The sequence below is a fragment of the Lepus europaeus genome, chromosome 5, assembly GCF_033115175.1.
Source record: "Lepus europaeus isolate LE1 chromosome 5, mLepTim1.pri, whole genome shotgun sequence".
NCBI lineage: Eukaryota > Metazoa > Chordata > Mammalia > Lagomorpha > Leporidae > Lepus > Lepus europaeus.
The window spans coordinates 87124468-87131338 of NC_084831.1; positions in this window are offsets into that span (position 1 = coordinate 87124468).

Here is a 6871-nt window from a genome sequence, read left to right on the forward strand (position 1 = left end):
CAATTGACTCTCTCTCTCTCTCTCTCTGCCTTTCAAGTAGATAAAGCAAAAACTCAATATTTAAAAAACAATAACCTTGGACAACTTTGAATCTTCTGGATAGTTCATATAGATGTAAAACTCTAACAGTGACTGTAGCCACTACTGCATTTTTCTGTAAGCCATGTTTATCTTTCAGTATATTCCCATAATCCCCCTTTTCTACAGAATCTATCTTCCTGGGGATAGGTCTTTCCGGCCTGGCCATCATAGTCCCCTGCCCCCTCGGTACTTACGAGGAGGTAGAGAGGAGGTATCGGACCCAGGAAGGGTAAACAAGGGTCCTGACAGGGAGAGACTCATTTAGCCGAGGTTCCTAGAGACCTAAGTGTATCAGCAGCCATTTCCAGCTGTCTGGATGAAGCCATTTTTCAGTTGGAAGAAAACAAGAACTTTACAGACTGAAGCAGAGTAGAGAGAGAGAAAATAGAAGCTCAGACCATGTTATTTATGTCCCAGGATCTATCAGGCTTGAAACAAGCCCCATGCTGGATTTGCCAATTAAATGAACCAATGAATATGGCTTAAACCAGCTTGGGTTTCTAAAAACTAGCAGCAGCAATAACAATAACAAAGGTTGCTGGGTGAGAGACGCACAGTGTTCGGCTTAGCGCTAGGAAATGAAGCATTGGTTTAGAAGAGGACGTTAGACTTCCTTCTGATTACATCTGGCTGTTCTCGAAGTTAGGAAAACCTAAAGCAGGTATTTCTTGGAGCTCAAGTCAGGCAGGGTAAAGCCCATGAGAACAAGTGCCAAACAGGCCGGCAGCGGCAGAGATGGGGGAATGACCATTCGTTTGGACTCAAGCTGGAGGAGACCCAGGGGAAGCTCGGATGAGAAACCCTGTCAATGCACTGGATGTGCAAAGAGTTTCAGCGTTCAGCTCTTTGTCGATACCAGAAGATCTGTACTGGTAGGGAATCTCATATCCAAATGTGCTGGTCGTGGGAAGGGTTTCTTTTAGAGTTCTCAACTCACCCAGCATCGACGGATCCACACTTGGAGAAAAGCCCAATAATTGTGTTGAGTGTGGAGAAAGGTTTCAGCAGAGTTCCCACCAGGCTCATTCAGCACCAGCGAATCTGCAGTGGAGAAAACCCTACCAGTGTGATGCATGTGGCCCATGCTTGAGCCAGAGACCTTGCCGGGCTCAACCCCAGAGAGCCGGCCCCGCAGCAGTGAATGCGGCAAACGCTTCAGCCAGAGCCCTCACCGATGGCAGCCCGTGAGGAGCACAGAGAAGCCTCCTAAAGTCCAGCGCAACATACCAGGGCAGACTCCCTGGGTACCCTCTTGGAAAGCTGGTGCAGGAAGGAAATGGGCGGCTGGTCTCCGCTAGGGAGCGGGCGCTGTCTCAGCTCTCTACAGAAAGAATCAAAAGCGATACAAGCCATATGGGGCCGACGATACTTTATAGTGGAACATTCAATGCTGGATCTTTTCCCAGGAGGGAGACATTAGGAAGTTAATGACTTTATTGGGATAAAAGAAATTACGTGAGCCCAGCTGCCCTTGTTTCTTTTCTGTGTGCCATGGAGCACTAGGGACTGAAAGCATGCTTCGAGAGGGTGTAAGAGTCTTGACCTCACGAAATTGCTTCCTGCAGCATTTTAACAAAAACCGTCCTGCCTAGTGACACATTCGCGAGAGCACCAGTCATTACTCAGTTTTAGGACTTCCCATGGAAGGAATACTTAGAAGGAAGAATTCTGTTGGCTTTGAAGGGATTTTGTTTGTAAAATTGTGTAGTATATTAGCTACTGGCTTATGAATGTGACTCAGTATTCAACCTGTTAGAATGCACTCAGCTTCTCGGGTGCTTCATCAACAGGGCCTTCATGGCTAGCATTCTTTTGTCTCTTCCCTTCTGCTCACGGCCACTTACACATTAAAAGAACAGGAACTACCCTGCTTTTCACCAGATTCTCCCTCAGAGATTACCCTGGAATCCAAAGTAGGAACTGAACGAGACCACAAGTGTGTTCCTACTAATAACTGTTCTTTGTGATGCTGCTACTGCTATGTCACTGGCTTTCCAGAAGTTGGGATGCACGTACGATATCCCATCCCCATACTCTTGATCTCTTTTGGCATTCTTTGCTCCCACCCAGCCCTTTAGAGCTACATGAACAAACTATTTTATCAACAGAATCTCAGCTTGCCTCTTGCTAATTAAAAACCCACAACTTACATGCCTCACAGCATTCAAGGCTGTGAAATGTAGGTTGATCTTAAATGTCTGTGAACAGCAGATGTCATTTCATGGACGTGTCATTGTACTGTAGCTCCTTAGAAATTAACTTTTTCTGCATTACAGGAGTTAAGGCTCGTAACCCTGTAACTTCCATCAGAGCAATGCCAGGTGTCAGTTACTCTGGTCATCCTTCAGCTCGGGCTTTAATTTCTATTGAATACTAACATTCTTGCAATTTTTTGGTATCTTTTATAATCATGTCAGTTTCTGCTGTATGAATGATGGTTATCCATAGAAATAAGAAATGAAATATTTTGCATACTAAAAAATCTTCCAAATGGAGTGGATCCAAAGGTAGGATAATCTACAGGACAACTGTATAGAGTTTTAGAAAAGTGAAAATCATGGGGGAAAAAAGATGGTGGGGCTGGCACCGCAGCTCAATAGGCTAATCCTCCGCCTGTGGTGCCAGCACTGCAGGTTCTAGTCCTGGTTACCCCTCTTCCAGGCCAGCTCTCTTCTGTGGCCCAGGACTGCAGTGGAGGATGGCCCAAGTGCTTGGGCTCTGCACCCGCATGGGAGACCAGGAGAAGCACCTTGGCTCCTGGCTTCGAATCAGCATGGTGCGCCGGCCGCAGCGGCCATTGAGGGGTGAACCAACGGAAAAGGAAGACCTTTCTCTCTGTCTCTCTCTCTCACTGTCCACTCTGCCTGTCAAAAAAAAAAAAAAAAAAAAAAAAAAAAAAGATGGTGGGACTACTGGAGATTAGGAGAGACTACAGGGACCTAACAATGAAATGTTTGGGTTTTCATTGGGGCTAGTTTGAGAAGCACAGGCATAAAGGATTTTCTAAGGATGCCTAGTTTGGAAATGAGAGCGTGAGCCAATCTGCATCCACATAACTTCCTGGCTTTCTTAATATGACTTCAATATTCTCCTATCTTCGTTAACCTGCTATTGTTCTAGGAAACACTTTCCCAAGAAGATGAAATTGACAAAAACTTTCAGCTGTTTGCTATAGGAGCCAGCCTGAAAGTCTGCTCACGTGACTTCTAAACTACTCAACCTGCTGTCATCAGGGTTGCTATCCCTTTATCAGGACCCCAGGCTTAGTCTTTGAGATTGGCTTCTCACTATCCACCAATCCTAACTTACTCCATCGTGAACTTGCCCAATCTGAATCAAGTACCCTCCGCTACTCCTTCTTCAGAAGACCCTTAAACTGTACCTTCCCCAAACTTCATAAATATCCTCTCTTTGCCTTCCCGCCCCTGACATATGCATACTATTAAAACTCGGTCAAAGTGGTGATCTCTCTTACCGCTTAAGCAATGACCCCTGCGTTGCTTTCTCATTAGGTTGTTTTGATAGTTTCTTGATGGGAGCCATCATTTGAAAAGAATAAATATTAAATATATTTCTTGGGAAAATGTAAATATTAATCAGATATTAGATAATACTAATGAAATTATTATTAATTTGCTTGGCTACAGTATTGGCATTGGGGTTATATATAAGAATATCCTTACTCGTAGAAAATGCTTGCTGAACTATTTAGGGACAGAAATGTCACCCTGTTTGCAAGTCTATTTATTTATATTTATTTTGAAAGGCAGAGTGAGAGGGAGAGAGAGAGACAGGCAGAGATCTTCTATCTGCTAGTTCACCTCCCAACTGCCTTCAACATTCAGGTCTGGACCAGGCTGAAGCCAGGAGCCTTAACCTCATCTGTGTCTCCCAAGTCTATGGCAGGGCCAATTTCCTAAGTCGTCATCTGCCTTCTCCCTGGGTGTTCATTAGCAGGAAGCTAGAACTTGAACCCAAGCACTCCTGGGATGTGGGTGTCCCAAGCAGCATCTTAACTGCTACACCAAGTGCCCAGGCCTGTAGCTTTTTTTTTATTTAAGTGATTCAGGGAAAGCATTCCACAGTATACCCACAGAAGCCATATGATGCTCAATTTCTAAACTTATTTTTTCATTTTTCTGTACATGTGAATTTTTCTAATAAAATGTTAGTAATAAAAAGTATGAAATATTTATGGCTGTAATTTTCAAACTGAAAACACTACAAATTTGTATAATAACTTTCTGCAAGTTAATAACCATAGTTATGTACCAGTGTCACTGATTTTAGCAAATGCACGCCATTTAAATGTAGGTAGTTTCTCCACAAGTATTAAAATACCTAGCGGGGCCAGCATTGTGGCATGGCACATAAAGCCGCTGCCTGCAGTGCCAGCATTCCATACGGGTGCCAGTTCGAGTCCTGGCTGCTCCACTTCTGATCCAGTTCTCTGCTATGGCCTGGGAAAGCAGTAGAAGATGTCCTAAGTCCTTGGGCCCCTGTATCTGTATGGGAGACCCAGAAGAAACTCCTGGCTCCTGGCTTTGGATTGGTGCAGCTCTAGCTGTTGAAGCCAACTGGAGGGTGAAACAGTGGATGGAAGACCTCTCTCTCTTTCTCTCTCTCTCTCTCTGTCCTTCTGTCTTTCTTTCTCCCCTTCTACCCCTCCCTCTTCTCCCCCTTCCTTTCTTTGTCCCTCTCCCTGTCTGACTTTCAAATAAGTAAATTAAAGTCTTAAAAAAATGCTAAAGTGGAAGTAAGGAGCCCAGCCTTTTCTAGGTCAGAGGTCTGCCCCTGTTTAGCAATGTGATATTGGAGAAATCACCTTTTTGATCCCAGTTTCCTTATTATAAAGGGGGATTAGATAAAGTGGTCGCTTCATACCTCGAAGCATAAGGATGCACACTTCCTTAAATCTCGGGAAAATTTTCACTTTTATTTAAAAAAGTATGTGTGTATGTATGTGTATATATATATATATATGTGTGTGTGTGTGTGTGTGTGTGTTAGAAATTTGAAAGTACCCCAGGAAGAAAGCTGAATTAATGGCGACATGGAGCAATATAATGACTTTCAATTAATCATAACTGACACTTGCATAGTGTGTCTCAGCTTACTAAATGCTTTCACATTATCTCAGAATCTGACAACTCAAACACTGATGATAAATGCCTTGGTATTACTTGTGTTTTATGAATTTGTAAACTAAAACTATTTGATTTAATATTCCCTGGAATAGGATAAACTGAAGAGAAATGGAAATATGACTTTTATGATAGAAATACAAGCTGGATCTCCTCCAGTGTGTTGGGGAGACAGTCTTATGGGTTTATTGCTAATAAATAAAATGACTGCTTGCAAACAGGCATTTGAGGAAGTGGAAATAAGAATTAGAAACCTGGGGCTGGTGCTGTGGTGCAGCGAGTTAGGCTGCAGTGCTCATATCCATATGGATGCCAGTTCAAGTCCCAGCTGCTCCACTTCTTAGCTCCTTGCTAATGTGCCTAGGAAAGCAACAGAAGATGGTACAAGTGTTTGGGCCCCTGTTCCCATGTGGGAGACCCAGATGAAGCTCCCGCTCCTGGATTCAGCCTCACTTAGCCCCAGCAATTGGCCGTTGAGGCCATTTGTGTAGTGGAAGATATTTCTCTCTCTCTCTCTTTCTTTGTAACTCAATCTTTCAAATAAATCTTTTAAAAAAGGATTATAAACCTAGAAACTTTGACTCATAATAAAACTGTAGGCCAAGATAACATGTGATTGGATTTACTGACAGGTAGCACCATGGTTAAATGACTGGGCTCTAGGCCGGCGCCGTGGCTCACTAGGCTAATCCTCCGCCTTGCGGTGCCGGCACACCGGGTTCTAGTCCCGGTTGGGGCACCGATCCTGTCCTGGTTGCCCCTCTTCCAGGCCAGCTCTCTGCTGTGGCCAGGGAGTGCAGTGGAGGATGGCCCAAGTGCTTGGGCCCTGCACCCCATGGGAGACCAGGAGAAGCACCTGGCTCCTGCCATCAGATCAGCGCGGTGCGCCGGCTGCAGCGCGCCTACCACGGCGGCCATTGGAGGGTGAACCAACGGCAAAAAGGAAGACCTTTCTCTCTGTCTCCCTCTACTGTCCACTCTGCCTGTTTAAAAAAAAAAAAAAATGACTGGGCTCTGAAGCCACGTCCACCTGTAAAGCCCAGCCTGCCATTTGTTAACTGAGTGACCTTGGAAAACTTACTTTGATGTGACTCAGTTTTTAAAAATAGAGTTCCTTGGTTTTATATTGTTATTTTTTAAATTATTTGAGAAGAAGAAAGGTAGAAAAAGAGCAAACAAGAGAGCATGGGATCACATCTGCTGATTCACTCAAATACCTGCAAAGACCAGGACTGGGCTGAGCTAGGGTGAAAGCCAGGAGCCAAGAATGCTAAGCAGGTCTCCCATTTGCATGGCAAGGGCCAATTACATGAGCATCACTGCTGCCTCCTAAGGTGTGCATGAGCAGGAAGCTGGAGTCAGGAGCCAGATCTGGGAACCGATCGCAGGTACTCCAATGTATGATGGGCATCTTCAGTGGTAGGCTAAATAAATGCCCACCTGTTTCATTGAGTTGTGAGTTATTTCTGTATTCTGAATATTAACCCCTCATCAGATACATGGTTTAGCAAATATTTTCTCCCATTCTGTGGGTTACTTTTTCATTCTGCTGCTAGTATCTTTTCATGCACAAAAGTTTTTAATTTTGTTGAAGTCTCAATTTATTTAGTTTTTTTTCTTGCTCCCTGTGCTTTTGGTATCATAGC